Raw genomic sequence first — 18,923 nt, 5'->3', positions numbered from 1 at the left:
AATTTTAAAATCTTTGATCTCACAAAGCACATCTTGCGAAAGTTGATTTAATTATTGTCGACCTTACAATATAAGTTAAATTATGTAAAAAGATACGGTTAATCGTCTGATTAACATTTTTAAAATATTATTGACATAAAGTTGAACACTGTGTACATGTAAGATTTTAAAATTTGAAAACTGTACCCGATAACCTTCAGAGATGTCAAAAGGAGTTGTGTGAGATCATCCTGCAAAGCATATTCACGAAAATTATGGCACCTTTAATGCGTTGTAAAGTTATTTGGATTCAATTTTTCACTAAGCAGCTAAGGTTTATCAACAAAAGCATACACCGTTCATATAGTGAAGGGGTCTATGTTATTCAGTGACAAAGTACATTTTTCTGAAGATTTACTTTCATTGTTGCATGTGTTTCTGCAATAAATACATCAAGGTTGTTGATCGAATGCTTTGCAATTTGCTGACAGTATTGCAAATTATCAAAAGTGATCTTAAATGTAAAAAATATGTTGTTAATCAATAACTATTAGTATTAATCAATACATTATCACTTCTCATACCTCATCCTCCACACCAGTTGCGGTAGAAGAATAGTACGTTGTTGGAGTTCCAGGTTTCACCTATATAACAGTAATTGTAATAATAAAGAAGTAACATTAAAAAGGGAATACATGTAAAAGATGGTCGATATTGACAAAGAAGCCTACAAGCCAGTTTGTATCAAAAGCTAATATTATACACAACAGTAATCAATATTTTTTTAGTTGAACTTGAACAAATACATATTTTGTATAGTCGCATCTGAAGGAATATTCTAAAAAAATATCTTGAAATGTGTGTGAGGTTGCTATTGACTCCCGAGTAGTGGTCAACATAGCATCACAGTCCTTTAATCAATGTTTATATTCATATCATTGTTCAATACAAATTATAATTTAGACCACATCAAAAATGATAAAAAAAAGTTTGTGTGCAAGTTGCTTGGCCTCACCATTATGATTTTGGATGTATCTGTGGTTTTCTCCATGGTAACGGTCTGTAATTCCATCAGTGCGGACTACGTAAAGACAGAGATGGTAATTTATAAAAAAAAGACCTATTTTTAAAGGACGCGATGTGAGTGTGTGTTTGGGAAGGTTCCCTTTGCACTGAACTATTCGGGCATCTCTAAAGTAGGGATACACAAAGTAATCTCCAGTTCTAAATGTACAAAGCACAGTACATCGTGTCATGAAGGAAACTTGGGTAGTAAAAATATTAATGCAAATATTACCCAAAAACTGTTAAGCGTTCATTATGTTACCTGTTCACAGACAATTTCAATATATTGAGTGGTTATTTATAAGACATATTATGAAGGTAAATTTAGAAAATGGTAAAATACATTTAAAAATTCAGCGTCTACTACTACTCACCTGGGTCAGCATGTGCTGAAATTCAGTTGGAACTGCATTGGGAAGTAATTTGTGAAGGAGTCTGTGGCGACGCTTTTTAGTGTACTGTGATATTACGTACATATCTTCTGAGAGGTACATGCTGCAGATGCGGAATCGATTGCCCCAGACGTAATCCAAGACATCCTTGGCTCTGCTTTCAATTTCAGACACCGGAAATATACGCAGCTCAAGAGCCAGTTTCCTATTAAATTTCTATCCTTTGGAGATACATGCAGGACTGTACTCTGACCTTTAGCACGGCTGTTATTAGTGCAACCCAAAATTATACAAGTAGGCATTGTTGGATTGTCCCTATGATCTGTGTTAAAGAAATGTAAATACATATTACTATTAAAAAGTATCACAGTGAGTAAATCAAATATCATATCCCCTTGATAATAAAAATAAAATACTTTATAAAAAATGGCACTTAAAGCAAACATGCATTGAAAACATGCACTACGAAAGATTACATTTGGAAAGAATACTCTGTAATTTTATGTGCTAATTACAGCGATACAAATGCGTAGGATGGTTGATAATGGTGTAGACTTTTTGAATAAAATATTTTGAATACAATAAAATGAGAATAGGGTGTACATTGAGAAGGAATAGAAAGTGGCTTAGCAGAGAACATTGACACTACAGAAAACAATAGTAAAAGTTGACAAACCGCTTGATTTGATTTTATTTAATTTTATTTTATTTATAAAGCGCAAAAAACCAGGCCCAGGGGCAACCGGGCGCATACTCTTAAACATGTTACAAAAAGCAGTAGTTACAGAAGTTACAAAAATATACAGCATGTATACATGTACATACTCTTAAACATGTTACAAAAAGCAGTAGTTACAGTGAGTTACAAAAATATACAGCATATATACATGTACCGAAGGGTACCATTAACAACATATAATACAGGGACAGAGCAGAGAGAAAATGTATATTCAGTCCTGTACCCCACATGGAGTCTGGACTGTGTCAAGGTCTCATGAGTCTTGGCAGAGCAGCAATGTTTTAGCATTGTTCTTGAAGGAGTGGAATGATGGTTCAATTCTGATAGGTGTGGGCAAGGTGTTCCAGAGTTTGGAGGCCAGGACGGGGAAGCTCACCCCACCAGCTTTTTGGAGTTTGCATCTAGGCACGATGAGGCTGTGAGTTTGGGCTGCTCTGGTAGGTCGAGTGGAGGTGTGGCGTGAGAAGCGAGCGGACAGGTAAGGTGGGGCGTTGTTGCTCAGACATTTGTGAGTCAAAGCTAGGGTTTTCAGGGCAATTCTCTGTTTTACCGGGAGCCTGCGTAAGTCCGATCTGACGGAGGAGATATGAGAGCATCTCGGGATGTTTAAGGCTGCCCGTAAGGCATTATTGTGTACAGTTTGCAATTTATTAAGGTTAGACTGACTGGTCCCTAGGTAGAGAGCACTACAGTAGTCGATTTTGGCCATAACAAGAGTTCTGGCGAGTGTGATACAGTTGGTAGAGTTTAGGAAGGGTCTACAGGCAGTGATAAGTTTGCAGGTATAGGCCGAAGCTGACCTAACTGCATTTATTTGTCTGTTCAGAGAAAGCGAGGAGTCAAGATAGACCCCTAGCGTCTTAGTATCTTTGGAGACTTTAATGTCATTGCCGTCAATACTGAAGGACTTGTAGGTTTGGTCTAGTTTGTTGAGCCGATGATTTGATCCTAAAAGTAAGAGCTCAGTCTTATCATCGTTAAGGCAAAGTTCGTGCTGTGCCATCCAGGCCTGGATGACCGAGTAAACATCGTTAAGGGCTTTGGTGTCAGCTGTGTAGTCTCCTGTGATAGGGATGAGTATCTGGGTGTCGCCCGCGTAGCTAGTGTAGGAGACACCAGATAGTCAAGCACATCGAAGAGGGGCTTGGTGAATACATTATACAACGTAGGGGATACACATGAGCCTTGAGGAACGCCACAGTGAATAGGGGAGGGATCCGCTGATGCCAGCGGTGAGAAGACCCTCATGGATCTATTGCTCAGGAATGAGTGGATCCAGGCATTGGCAGAGTCGGAGAAGTGGGCTGCGGATTTGAGATGCTGGCAGAGTATTTGGTGGTTGACCAGATCAAAAGCCGTGGAGAGATCGAGGAGAAGGAGAAGAGCTAGCTTCCCATTGTCCTTCAGTGGCTCCATCTGAGTTTTCAAGTTGATCAGAGCTGACTCCGTGCCATGTTTAGGGCGGAACCCTGATTGTCTAAAGCCCAGGAGATTGTTTAGTTCAAGGTAATCCTGAATCTGCAGGTAGGCTGCGCGGTCCAGGATCTTGAGCAGGAATGGGACTGCAGAAATAGGTCTGAAGTTAGTTGGGATATTAGGGTCAAGGGAGGGTTTTTTGAGGAGTGGGATAACCCATGCATCCTTTAGGTTGTCGGGGACAATACCTGTCTTGAAAGAAGCATTTATGAATGCTGTAATGAACGGGGCTAGCTCATGAGATGCTTCCTTGATAATATGTGCTGGGCAGGGGTCGCCTTGGCAATTGGAAGGTTTTAAATTGTTTATGATGTTTTCTACTTCGAGAGTAGTGAGTGGGGAGAAGGAGAAAGGTTTATGCGGATAGGTTAAATGTGTATTAAGTGTAGGTGTGGTCGGTGGTTGGTCAAGCTGTAGGGATTTCTGTTTGTCCCTGATTTTAGATTGGAGGGTAGCAATTTTACCCAGGAGTGCTGACTGAATATTGGTGCACCAAGTGTTGTCTTTGGAGCAAGAGTCAGGGGGGGCTGCAGGTGTCTCGAGTTCCTTAAGGATATTAAAGAGTTCCTTAGTATTGGACTGGGCTGACATAATGCGGTTATTATAAGAATCTTTTTTTGCCTGGAGTACAGCTTCTTTATAGTTAAGGGTGGCTATCAGAAGACTGTCCTTGTGGGCGTCGGAGTGGTGACTTCTCCAGCGTGACTCTGCTGTGCGTTTCTCTTTGCGTAACACTCTAAACTGGGGAGTAAACCACGAGTTAAGGTGTGCTCGTTGTTTGGGTTTCCTCAGTTTGAGCGGGGCGATAGAGTTGATGGCTGCAAGCAGCAACTGGTTATACATGTCGGCTAGGTTGGTGGGGTCTGAGCAAATGTCAGGAGCGTTATTTAGTGTGGGAAGGATAAGGGGGAGTAGTTTTTCTGTCATAATGTACTTTTTATTTCTAGTGAGGCTGTCTGGGGCGACCAAAGGCCTGGGTGGTGGGGCTGCTTCGATGCTGAAAGTGATGACATGGTGGTCAGACCACAAGCAAGGGGCGTTAGAGATTACGCTAATATTGCAATTGGTGTCACTAAGCCAGTCAAGGGACAGCCCTTTCATGTGGGTGGGTTCCTGTATGTGGTGAGTGAAACCTAAATCTGTTAAGGTATTAGCTAGGTCGAGGGCCGTAGGATCATTAGGGTCTTGGTGTCCTAGATTGAGGTCGCCAAGAATGATGGTTTGGGAGTTGGATTTAGCATTGTTGAGTACTAACGTAGAGATATCATCCACAAAGGATGTGGGTGGACCAGGGGGTCTGTATATTAGGTGGATGGTAGCCGTTTGGTTAGCTGAGAGTCCGAGCTTGACAGAGAGTAACTCTGCAGTTTCCACCTTAGTGCTTGGGATGGTTCTAAGTCCTAATGAGTTTCTAGCGATGAAAGCAATTCCTCTACCTCTCGAGGTGCGATCACATCTGATGATGGAGTAATCAGTGGGGATGGCCAATGAGAGTGCCGGGCCAGAAGCCGCGTGCAGCCAGGTCTCGGAGATGGCGATGAAGTCAAGTTCCTGAGTTTTGATAAGATCTGCAATGTCCAGAGCGTGCGCAGCTAGGGATCTTGCGTTAATCAGGGCAGCTTTAATTAAACCAACGTTGCTTGATGAAGCTGTGATGGTTTGAGGGTGATGGGTCGTGGGTGAGGTGGCCGTTTGTGGAGGTGGGCTGTGCGTATGAGTTTTGAGGTATGGGCTCAGGTACATGGGGTGTCCCTTCTTACCCATAAATCTAGATCCTAATCTTAGGTTTCTAAGAGTGATAGGACATGGTTGGTTGGGTGAGGGTTTTTTGGCGAAATGGTCACGCCATAGGGCCGGATCATTGAGGTAGATGTTGTGGTATTGAGGTGCAGTACTTTGTTAGGTATCAGGAGATCTGTGAGAGGTGGCCATGGATGAGGTGTGCAAGGAGCTAGGTGCAGCTAAATTGGGAGGTGGTAGGTGTGACGACCTGGTAATTGACCACACAGAGAGTAGTACTTGTAATGAGGAGAGCAGTGACCTTAGGGAGGACCAGCGTGGTAGCATGTTACCGAGATTAGAGAGGAACAGATTGCCTAGAAGAACAGATGAGCTGACTCAGCAAGCAAGGTAAAAAGTTGAGAGCTGGTGATATTCGTTGTCAATCTCATAGATGTTTTCTTGTTAACTCCCACAGTGTTTACAAAGGATTACAGAAGTGGGTGTGTATGTGAATGTCTGATGTGTTCGTTCACACCCACCAGGCTCTATGACAATGTCTGGATGCTTCCATCCCGCCAGTGCAGCCCCCTTATGATCGCACGACCACAGGTGCGAACTGTGATTGAAAGCGGAGTGGGATGGATGTGGATGAGGCGAGCGCAGTAGGCCTGGAACACAGTCAAAGGACACAGACATATGTTGATTGCAGGGACGGGGTCTTCAAAGGGGAGTATGGAGCCACTGGGTTTGGGGTGGCCATGTGGATAAGGGTGCCCATGAGAAAGAACTCTTTGTGGTGTACATGGTATTCAGCACCTTGAGTGTTCCCATCCTCCCAGACCCCTTGCGAGCGCACGCCCAAAGGTGCAAACTGTCATTGATAGTGGAGGGGGAATAGCCAATCGAAGGATATGGATGAGGCGAGCGCAATAGTCCTGCAACACAGTCAAAGGACACAGACATATGTTGATTTCAGGGACAGGGTCTTCAAAGGGGAACCTGGAGACACCAGGCCTGGGATGGCCATGTGGATAAGGTCCCATGCGAGATATTCCTTTGTGGTGTACATGGTATTCGGCCCCCTTGCGAGCGCATGCCCACAGGTGCGAACAGCAATTGATAGCAGAGGGGGGATGCAAGTGGATGAGAGGAGCGGGGCAGGCCAGTAAACTTGTTAAGGCACACCAATCATTTATGATACTCTTAGATGTTTGGATGTGTTGTGGACTTACAAATGTTTTTTTAACAACTGTTCAGATTAACTTATTTTTTCATTTTTTTCATTTAGTTTGGTAAAGTGGATGGCAATGATGCTACAAATTATACTGCTGTGGTCGAGGTACTGGTTGCATAAATCCACAGTATTGTCCGTGGTCACTGGGAATTCATCAAGAATGGCTCGGACCACAAAGGCAGGTATTAGTCATTGTACGCGAAATCCCAGTCTTCCATGGATCCACCATGTAAAAGCACGATATGCCACAAGTCTGTACCACCTGTGTAAGAGATACAGAAATAGTTTCCTTGAATGAACCCAATAATTGCAGTATTTTGTTTGCATTACCTTGTTAAATGTAAGGAATTGTTATGCTTTAAAAAATACTGTTTTGTGCAAAGTACTGACAGTACTTGTGATTTCAAGTAGGGATCAATTAGAAATGTGGACGCACATTCCAGCAAAAACAGATTGGGAGATACTTCCAAGTGAAAGAAACGTAATCATTCAGACAATAAATCTAAAGATGAACACTTTATTTCAGATTAGACTGAGTAATTTATTCAATTTACAGTAAAAGTATTTCACCATTGATCCATCAAAGTTATATTGATGTATGGGAACAGCATATTATGTTAGCCATCTCGTTCGTCAATCACAAAACATATATAGAGTGAACATACTCATTACTTGGATTACGAGGGCGAACCATAGCTTGGAGTTTGTGCATCTGACCATCATCTTTCGAAACACAGATCTTGTAAGGCAGGTGGCTCTGAAGTCACGCAGCTCGGTAATACATAGCGGTGGTGTGTCTTCTTTGGCAATGTAGGCCAAGCAGCCAGAGTTTTCTCTGCAACAGCAGTTCTCCACCATAGTAGGCATAAGCTCACAACGATGGCAGGTACACCAAGTGGAAACATCGTCCATGCGACTGGGTTCAGGCTCCAGTGATTGATCTTCATGACTTTCATCTGATTCCACATCGTCTCAAGTTTTTTCTCTTTCAAGGATTTCCTCTTCTGAATATTTGGGCTCTTATAGGTAGGGCTGAATTGTTGCCATAGCTACTGAGTAGTGAAGAAGTACAGAATCAACAGTGAGGTAAATAAAAAGTTTCTGTTTCTATACAGTAAAGAAAAGAGTTTTCCCATTAACATTGAATGTGAAAGTAAGACAAGCGAATAAAGAACCACGTTACAAAAACACATTGTGAAAAGACAAGATTAATAGGCTCAAACATTAAGGGCCTGATTCACAGAACGTTTTCCTATGGGATTGCGCCATTATAAAATACTTCCATGAATCAGCCCTTAAAAGTTTTCAAGGACACATGTTTAAATATGGTTTGTTAAATACATTTGTCCATAATGTAAGAAATGAACAGCAACTACTGAGTTAATTCATTTCAGGCAGTTTAAGTACCGGTTCTCAGTGTGTCGAACTTGGCAGACAGCTGAACAGAGTAGAAACAAGTTAGGGAAGCTCGAAATGAAATACACTGACAAAGGGAAAAGAAACTCCAACATGGTGTGATCAGAAAAGGTTTATTTACACTTGTCGAGGAACAAGGCGTCTTGGCATTTCCATGGAGACACGTCAATAGAGTGCGCACAGAGGACGTTGACATGAGACGTGCATTGGGGATGTAAAATGGGTGTGAGCGTCTAGTGATGTCCTCATTAGTGGGCGGGTGATCTGAATTAGTGCTGTGAGGGCACTTGAACTTTGGCGATGGATCAACGGATAAGATTAGCATAAGATGGCGGTACCGGACCTGTCGTTTTCGCATTTGTTAAAGTGAGAAAAAACGTTGGTAAATTGCATTGGAATTTCTTTTAAGAATGATCGATATATGCTCTAAAGTACATACCCAATCGATTGGGCAATAACATTTCTAACTGAACTACCCCTGTAAATTGTAACATTTTTGTTGCCAGAAAATATTCTCCTGTAGGCATAGAGCCAAGTTGCTCATCCCACAACCAATCACAATACAGTCAGTGAATACTCCCCATCAGGGCTAAAGTCGAGGGTACACGCGGGGGACGGAGTCCACCCACTTTTTTCAGAGGGTGGACTCAGTCCCTTCCCGCTAAAATGAGAAACATTGAATGTCCTGTTTTAACATTTTCAAAAACACTATTAGAAGAAAATATCCTTTCTTGGTTTTGTGTGTGTAGATTTTATGAAAGGAAATGGCATTCGTCCTGTGCAATTTGGGTAGTTATGCAAAGCCAATTTAATGAAATATGCATATTTCACCTTGATATGTTCATTTCTGGCGACGTCACATTCCATTGCATTTGTTGATGAGTCCCCCCACTTTAATTTTTAGGACTTGACCCCTGCTCCCCTTTCAGTAATAGGAGAGTCAATCAGATTCTCACACCACAGCCATGATCTTCTCAATCACGCATTTCAGAAATTCTAATCCAAAGTGCATTCCAGGGTTCACGACTTGGGTGTTCCTGAGTATCAGTAATAGTGAAGGTTCCCTTTTAAACCACTAGTTATCTGAAGGTTCACCATTTTGGTCCGGTTGTCTTTAAATATTAGAACCTTGCGCGACTGAATCACAGTACGCAAAGGAGCAGAATCAGAAGCTACAGGACCCTGCGGCTTAGGTTGAAAGATTGGGCTGTGCTACTATTGGGACCTGAAGATGAAACACAAAGCAACAAAAGTGGTTGGACATTGGGCAAGTTTAACAAATAGGTGTATTTGATGCAAAACTTTCGAATGCTTTAGTAAAGTATTACGAAAAGCAATGGGGAGTGTAGTAAAGATGTTCAAGTCGAAAACATTTTTAGCTTTTCTCTGGAGGTAGAGTTGTGAAAGCTTTTCTGCCGCTTAATGCATTTTGGAGCTCCTCCTTTAAATGGCCAAACTCCAGAAGATATTCCCACAAAAGTCAAATAATCTGTGTTTGATGGAGCTTGTGTTAAACTGGGTCCCTTTGAAGCCCCAGATTCATGAAAAACTAAACGAGGGCTAGAGCAGTGGGGGAGCTGCAACCTCTTCCTTATGAGTTTCTTAGGGATCCACTGAAAAAGATTCCATAATTCATCCTTTAGCTCTGACCCTTGGCCTAGGTCCGAGATAATTATAATCAGGTTGTTTAGACCAGAGCTTCGTGAGGTAGTTAACCCAGCAAGGATGATATAACCCTACCCCTATATCATACTGTGTCCTCAATCTTATTATGACTTTGATCCATAAGAGACAAAATTCTCTGTTCACTCCGAAGAATTATGGAGGAGAGAAAATCAGCAATCCCTGCTTCTCAGAGTTCTTTCCAATCAGTGTGCTCCTTTAGCGGCTTCTCAGCTTTTCATTTGTTCAATGACATTTGTGATGTCATCTTTGATGTCCTGGGTGTTAGTGTTAGCAGTGCGCAGTGGTGCGGGCAGTTATGGTTGCTTAGCCTAACATAACTGGCGAATTTCAGGGGTTTTTCGGTTTTACTTTGAACCATAATGTCACGTTTATAACGTTTTTTTAGTGAATTTCACAGGTTTTTAGTAGTGCAACTTAACCATAACGTCCCTCTAACAAAGTTTTTTTTAGTGAATATATATATATATATATATATATATATATATATATATATATATATATATATATATAGGTGCCTGTGTGTGCATGGGAATCAATATGTGTGCTGCCCGTGTATATGCATGGCTGCGCGTGTGTATAGGAGGAGGTACTTACTTAAATGATTATGTATTTGCCTGTGCCTGGGTGCCTCTATTTATGCTGCCAAAGTAAAGTGGGTCACCCTGAGAGATCTACGTGATTCTGTGCAAGCGAAGTTGATTTCTGACCTTGCCCCAACAATGCCGAGAGTTGGAGGGCGGGCGGGGGTGACTGGGATCTCCACTACTGGAACATGTTGAATGCCCTCCACTTGCATGTTCTGTTTGGAGCTTAACACAGCATTGGTCACTGTGCTCACTGCCTGTTAGACCTGCCCTAGCATGCACCTGGCATATGAACTATGACACCTTTGCTGCTAATTTTCTTTTTTTGCAGCAAGTTAATCTTTAATACCCATGGAGCAGGCACATAAAGAAAGTAAAGGCCTCAGGTCAATCAGAACACAGGTGTTCCCCAAAGTCAATTCTCCAAACAAGCCCTTTCCTTACCTTTTAAAAACAGATTTTATTTTCTCCACCTGGGGAGGTGTTCAGGATTAAGAGAGCATCCTATGGGACAGGTTACCGGCCCTGGGAGAAAAGCAATAACTGTCCCCAAGGAAAGCTCTCTGGAGCGGAAATGGCACACAATAGATCGTAATTGGGATAAACTGATTCTTCACCGATAACTTATTTCCTCTAGGGAATTGATTATCACAAAAAACCTCTCTTCACGCAACAGATTGCCTGGGCTCCAAATACTAAAATGGTGTTCTTTAAAACCCTGAGATACTTCAAGGCCTCACTAAGGCAGGGCAGCGTACCACCTACAAAAGAGGCAAAGAGACTTCTTCTCAAGAGGCACACATCAAACTCTAAAGATCTGCCCAAATAGCACCTCATTTTGAACTTGCATTATCATACGAAAATCTTAGCATCTTTGTGGTCACCCAGCTTCAAATCTTATCTCTATTTTAGAGTCTGCTGGATCCAAGGCTGGCAGGTGTCTTTTCTGTGAGAGACACAGGGCCTCATTCTAAGTCTGGCGGTCCGGAAATAAGGGTGCCGGTAGCAACATACCAGCACCCTTTCCGGACCGCCACACTACGAGAATGCCTGCAGGGGCCGGATCTCCCGGCAGGTCAGACCTGCCAGGTGTACCGGCCCCTGCAGGCATGTTTCTCACGGAAGCACCTACACTGTTAGCAATGGTGCCAGTGCTTCTGTGTCCTATAGGACTCCACGGGAATGGAGACTTACAGTTCCCGCCGCCTGACATCCCGGACGGCCGCGGCATATAATGTCCCAGTGGCACCGGGATATCAGCTGGTGGAAACTGTGTAATGAGGTTACCCCCGACCTCATAATGAGGCCCAGAGAGTCATTGGTAATATCAGTGGTGGATGAGCTCTGCTGTATTTTTGATAAGGGATGGGTAAATATGCTGATGCAGAGGTTACCATTCATCCAAAACCTTACAGCCAACCCGTTTTTACTTGGCTGAAGTAACACCAAGTGGGACCGGTATACCCAGGCGTGGGTCCTGAGTTTACCAGACTTGGAGACACTGTGGTGACAATGGCCAATGAGCCGGAAACATGTCTGGGGTTTTCTTCAGGGCACATTCAGAAGGGATGTGGTCTAGCTGTTTAGGCTGGACTGCTCTTCTCCATTTGGGGTGTTAACGGTGCCGGTGCTTCAGTGACGGGTCTGCCTCCAGTGGCCGCTGTGCCCGGCAGCGGCAGACCTGACGGGCACGGCGGCTCCAGCAGGCAGACCTGTCATATGCCAGTCCGGAACCAACAGTGCCGGTAAGCCTACCGGCACACTTGTTTCCAGACCGGCAGGGACAGAATGAGGCCAAATGTCTTTTTGCCCAACCACTTTGGGTGACTGTTGAGCCTCCTCCATCAATGTTAAACATCTTTGACTTCTGATAGATAAGGCACTATCATTTCCACTCCACATTCTACAAATGATGATGCTAGTGTTATTAATAAACTGCACCCTATCTTGCCCAAAAATACTGAGCACAGCCAGGTCTGGCTCTGGCACATTACCAGCTGGATTACACAAACGGAGTCTACTTGAGCCTGCCTAAATATCAGATCAGAAAACAAACTACTTTCATTCCAAAATGGAGCTCCCATTTACTATCAGAGACCTCCTGGGCAGAGACAATTAAGCCTGTGCTAAGGGCTCTGCATTGGCGCTTGTTAAAAAAAAGACATACGCGATTCAAGGTGCTCTGTGTAGCCCATCATGTGTATTATGTGAATGGCCTTACTTTTCTCACGACCCGTCTGAAGAAATATATTCTCTCTAGAAACCAGTGACAGATGCTTTGCTGTCCCCATATTAATAAAATCAGAAAAGGAGGTTGTTCCTTCTCTCTCTTATCACACTCAAACCCTCTGGAACAAACTGCCTCACCAGGTCAGAGCTACTCAAAACCACTTACTTTTTTGAAAATGGACACAAACTAGATTGCTTCAAAGATTACTGATTGCAACTCTGTAAGCACATAGTGCTCTTATCTGGTGTTATCAAACGTTAGTGGCTGAAATCTCCAGCCTAGGGCAAAAGGGATGGTGGTGCTACAGGGAGATCCCTGGTAGAAAATGTAACTATCCTGAGAGATTTCAATTCCTAAACAGAGAAATCATCAGCGCCAAGAGGTCCCTTGTGGCAGCAATGGTTTTAGAAATGTTCCTAACATTAGGGAATAACTCTTGTAAGTTATTTTTGAATAGGAATACTTTCAGATCATACAATGTTTTAAATGGGCTGCATTTATTGAAGGACCAGGCACATTTAAATTGAATGAAACATAGGACTGTTTTACTGTCGCTCAATGGCTGGACAACCAGAGATGTATACAAACAGGGATGGCAATGAGGTCCACTTTCTTTGTTTTATCATCCACTGGGACTGTGTTCTGTACTGATTTCATCAGATATTTTACCATCTGGAGAGACCATAATAATCAAGCGATTCAGTCATTCCCTTCGTTCCTACGTGCTGATACTTCAGTCTCTGCAAGCATGATTCTCAGATGAACCTCCAGGGCACTGAAAGTTAGTGAATGTTTTACTTGAAGGGGGCACACATTTTTATATGAATGTGTGTGAGGGAGCGCCAACCCACCAAGGGCAGGTAGTGGGGAGTTCCCAGCTGAAGATTCTTTTTTAAAAAAATGCATTTACAACACCCTATTGGTGAAATACTGGTTACGATTGCACACTAACAATAATTTTCATGTGTAGGGAAACACATACAAAATTATGAGTGCCAGGCTACCAACAGTATGTTCCCTTTAAGCTGGGCACATGTGTGCTTGCATGCTTCCCTCTAGGTTCTTATTAAAAGAGCATTAGCAGTGCACACAGACAATTACCACCTTGTCATGCATTCATAAGGCACGAGCAACAGCAGTTACCTGCCATTTGTTGTCTCTGTTAAGAAAGCTAAATTATACTAATACATCTTGGTACTCTGTTCTAGCCCTGTTCATGTTCCACCCCCTATGTGTGGGTGATCTTCCAAACCTATTAGTTTTCCCTTTAGGGAGTTTGCCCAGACAGATTTCATGCACTGCCTCTCATACTTTACCAGTGCTCAGCTTAGCCTAGAAGGGGAGAGCACCATTGCAATATCATTTGCTCCGCTTGCAAAGGATTATGGGTATAGACATATTCCCAGCACTACTCGTAGGTAGCATTAGGGAAACAGATATTTATAAACCTACAATGCTTTTCCGGAAACCTGCATACTTTCCAAGTTTTCAGAACTCTACTGAGCATCGAATGCAATGTGAAATCTCTCCTGTAAACGAATGGTTTCACTGAGCACTTGTATAGCCCAACAATGTAAGAAGGAGGGTATGTTATAAACAATCTTGTTTGCACTTCAAAATAATTGTGTGAATGCTGATTCATTTTTTCATGTTTTCAAATTGACCATAATATAGTGTGGTATCACATATATTGTGCATGTAAAGTATTGTGGATATGCAAATACCCCTGTTGAGAGTTTCAGTGCTACAATTCACCAGAGGACCCAGCCTCTTTTCTTTACTGAGCCCTTCAAGCAGTATTGGAGTATGTGAGCCCAGGGGGCACAGGAGCATTTTCCTTGGTGGTGAAGGATAATGAAGCCACATTCATAAGCAAAGTCCTATGTCTCCGCAAGTCCTAGTGAAAGAAACGTGCTTCTTATTTGCATAGAAGGGCAGCAACCTCTACTAACAATCTAGGAACGCTTTCTGTTCCTCACAGTGCGCAGCTGCTGAGGAATGTTCAATATAATTATATAGTCTGTGTTTAGAGCCTCTAGCATTGCCCCTGCCTCGTTTAACTGTTAACTGTGAATTGCAGAAGAGGGGCCTTCTAGTTCAAGGAGAATGCACCCCTTTTGTTTTATCTCTGAACAGTGCTGCTGTTGACTCTGATTTAAAGGACTCCATAAGGAACCTTAACGAGGGCCTTATTTGATCCATTTTCTTGGGCTCACGTGAAGAAGGGTTGGTAAAACAAATGTAGGCTAGATGACCGCTCCACCTCCAATATGATTTTACTCCATACCTTCAGACGTTTGGAGTCAAATGAATTTTCATGGAGCAAAAAAGTAATTTACATTGCTAATGGGGATACCATTTAGGCAAATGAGAAATATATTTGAACTCTAGGACAGATATCATATGGTAAACAAAATTTCTTTCCAAATAGTAATTCACATTTATTAAACAATGGGCCTCATTACACGGACGGCGGTGGACCAAGGTGCTATTAGCACCTTGGTCCATGCCGGTAAAATACCGGCACCGCCTTGGTGGAAAGGGGAATTACCGCCCTATTCCAAGGTTGGTGGGGCGGTAATTCCCCCTTCCCCCATTGCCCTTCCCCATTCCCATTTTTGCCCCATAGGGCATAATGGGAATGGGGAAGGTGCTAATTACGGCACCGCAAATTGCGGTACCGTAATTAGCTCCCTGGTCCCTTTGCGGGTTGGTTTTTAACGCCTGCAAAAAGCAGGCGTTAAATTCTCCAACCCGCAAAGGGACCTCGTAGTAAGGTGGTAAGGGTTTACCGGTACCGGTAAAATACCGGTACCGGTAAACCCTTACCACCTACCGTGTAATGAGGCCCAATGATTTGACTTGTCCCTTTTAGTCCTTCTTCAGATAAGGCAGTAATAGTTTTGTAGCCCCTACCCGTGCAACTGCTCTAGTGGTACCACAGATCCAAAAATATCAAATGGATTGCATGGGTGGACGTAAGGATGCCATCTACATGTCTATTGTATACTATTTATTTGTTGGTTTTAGTTTTACTCCCCATTTGTTCGTGGGGGCTGCTTATGTATCAGTCGGTGTCACGGCACTCTTCTCCTAACAATGTAATGTTGATGGTAAGCAGTGGCACATGATTTCTCCAGCATTGGATCTTACATGCTGTAAACATTCCCTGTCATCATGCTGGTAATCCTTGATGATAGTTTATTTTTAAACTGAAAACGTCAGTCACTTTGGTACTTTAGTATAGTCATTTGTGAGTCATACTGCCTACAGCCAATGGAAACGGCTCCCTTAACTCCACCCCTGGAGGTCATCTTCAGATTATTTACTGCATGTTCATGTTGGGAGTCCTAAGAAAAATCTCTTCAGCTCATTTCGACGCTTTCTTCATTTTTCCAACATAAATCTTCTACTTTGATGATAGTGCAAGGTTCCTTGGGACTGCCGACAACTGCTGGGTCGTCCGCTCTTGTCACTGGCTTCTCAGTGAACTGACCTTCGTCCCTCTTTTCTCTCCAACGCTGAAGCCTACATCATGGCTGAATCCAGGAGAAAGAGTTTGTTTAAGGCCTGTGCTCGATGCGGCCTGAGGATGCTGTTCATGGACGATCTCCACGAAAAATTGCCTCTACTGCCTCCACCCGACTCACGTCATCCCGGTGGCTAAAATCTGCCAGTTGTTCTCAGATTAAATGTTGCAAGACTGCCACCAAAGGTTAGTGGCATGGCTCGATGATGCCGGGAGGGGCCTCTGACTCGGTTCCAGTCCAAAGTCATCCCTCGCTCAGGCAAGGCAGGCCAGCTGAGCGTGCCACCTCCAGCAAGCGGTCAAGGTCACATGAGGAGGCTTCACGAAGCATGAAGATGGTCCAGGCTGCAACACGCTCCAGGGGTTCTTTGTCCTCACAGATGACAATGGTGCCTTCAAAAGCTTCCCAGTCCAAACCATGACTTCCCAGTCGAAGTCCATGTCTGTGTCAACAGAAAGATCGATGAGACCGTCAGTGTCTCTCACCCAAGGCAAGTCATCTTCAATTTTGACAAATAGGGCCCGTCAACATCCCCATCACTGCAGATACCAAGGGCCTCGTCCACATAATCGTTGATGACCCTGTCAACTACTATGATCCTGTTGATGATCACAAAGACGACTCTGTCAATGAGCATTAGCAAATGCCTTACTTTGTCGACTAATTCGTCGACTCACAGTCAACGACTTGTGTTATATCGCCTTCAATTGAAATCAACGGTGACTCTATTTTCTGCTCCACCGTCCACCTCTTTGGCACAGCCATCCGCACTAGCGGCCCTACCATGGCCTGCCAGTCCTCTTTCACTAGCTCTTGGGATCACCCCAAAGAGAGGTCTCTCGTTGACAGACTCACAAGAAGATGCCTTCCAACCGGATGCTGACCCGGCAGACCAATTTGCTGTTTTTTTGCAATGAGGGCAAAGATGTGATTTGGGAAGAGAACCCCTCCAGCCCCAAACTGAGCATGCCTCCTTCTAAAGCAGCCCCGGTACACATCCCTCCTCACAGGCAATGCACCCTCCATCAGCTCTGAGGCATGTCTCATTGGACATCCTCACCACTCTGCAAGCTCTAGTAACTGATCTTCATCAGAGGTTGCGTGACTCGGCTGTACCTCAGATGCCTCAGACAAGCACAAGTGGTACAGCTGCTCCCCCTCATCCTATCACAGAATGTTGGCCTCCAGTGCCAGTTCAGCTAACTGACACAGAGCCAGATGAGAATGATGCACCAGGCGACCATGTCTCCACTCACACCACACAGGTATGGACACAGGCATGTTTGATGACATAATTCCTGAAGACATTACTGTAAGGGTTTCCCCAACTGACTAGAGTGAATCTTTCCATGCTCTGATGTCTAGGTTGATGAAGATGTTCACACTGGCCCCTGAAGGGCAGAAGGACAGCTTGCTCTATCAGCGGCGGGAACAAAACATGTCCATCATAGCCATACACCTGCTGGACCACATATGCGAAGACACGTTATTGACTATGACCAACCCTTCCTCAATACCTCCCAAAAAAGAGAGATTTGACAAAAAATATAGGGTCCCAGAGATGCCACAACCTACTCCTGATTCAGTGGTGTCAGTGGAGGCACGCAAACACTGCACCAATCCTTCTCCGTCCTGTTCAGTCCCAGCAGACAAGGAGGGAAAGCGTCTAGATTCTATTGGGAAAGGAATCATCATGGCAGCTGCCACTACCATCAAGGTAGCAAATACCATGGCTATCCTGTCCAGATATGACCGGGAGCTTTGGTTAAAGATAGGTCCCATAATGGAATTCCCAATGGATGATAAAAAATGGGACGCTTTCTCCCTCCTTCGTGAAGTAGCTGTAGCCTCAGACCACGCAATACTTGTCTCTGTGGACATAGCGGATACTGGTTTTGGTTTTTGGCAACTGGGAAATGGCACAGTGCTTCAAAGGCAAGGTGGGCTCAAACCGACCAATTTCCAGCCAGTGGTTCAGTCAAACGTCGTCGACATGCCGTTCAATCTCATTGATCTATACGGTAAGAAGGTTGACAAAATTCTGCAGACCATCAGGACCGTCACAGACAAAGCCCGTTCACTCAGCACATTGCAGCAGAGGCGCCAGTCCTTTTGTTTAGGAATGTCTTGCTTCTCCAGGACTAACAGAGACTACCAGGCCTCCTACCAGTCCCCTTTTTACAAAGCTCCATACTCAGCACCTGACTTGTAGAAGAATAATTCTCAATCTTACAGGGGCACCCAGTGCCGATGAGGCTTCTCACAAGCCAGGGGCCATCATGCTAAGCACCCCTGACCAGCCACAAGCCCAACCCCCCCACTTTCGGACCCCAGTAGGAGGAAAACTGTCGCAGTTCATCCACAAATGGCAGAAGATCACTACAGACGAATGGGTGCTATCCCTCATCCAGCAGTGCCGTACGCTGGAGTTCATCAAAAGACCACCAAACATTCCTCCATTGGATAAGATAGAGAAACACAAACATCTGCTACTGCAGGAGGTCGAGTCCCTATTGACAAAAGGAGCCATAGAGAGAGCACCAGTGGCACAACAAGGAGACAGTGTCTACTTCAGTTACTTCCTGATAAGAAAGAAGTCAGGGGGTTGGAGGCTCAACTTGATCTCCGAGTACTAACTCATTTTTCAAGGCTGGGACTTTCAGGATGGTGAAGCTGCAGAAGGACCTAGCCCAACTACAGCAAGGAGATTTCATAGCATCCCTAGATTTAGAGGATGCCTATTTTGGCACCCCTATACCCCAGAAACACCACCACCACCTTCGCTTTGCTGTGGCAAACTCCCACCACCAGTTAAAATATTGACCCTTCAGCCTTTGGACCTTGACCTTGCAGAACGAGGCGGTTGGTAG

The sequence above is a fragment of the Ambystoma mexicanum genome, chromosome 5q (assembly GCF_040938575.1).
Source record: "Ambystoma mexicanum isolate Mex_15411 chromosome 5q, UKY_AmexF1_1, whole genome shotgun sequence".
Taxonomy (NCBI): Eukaryota; Metazoa; Chordata; class Amphibia; order Caudata; family Ambystomatidae; genus Ambystoma; species Ambystoma mexicanum.
This window is presented reverse-complemented; position numbering follows the sequence as displayed.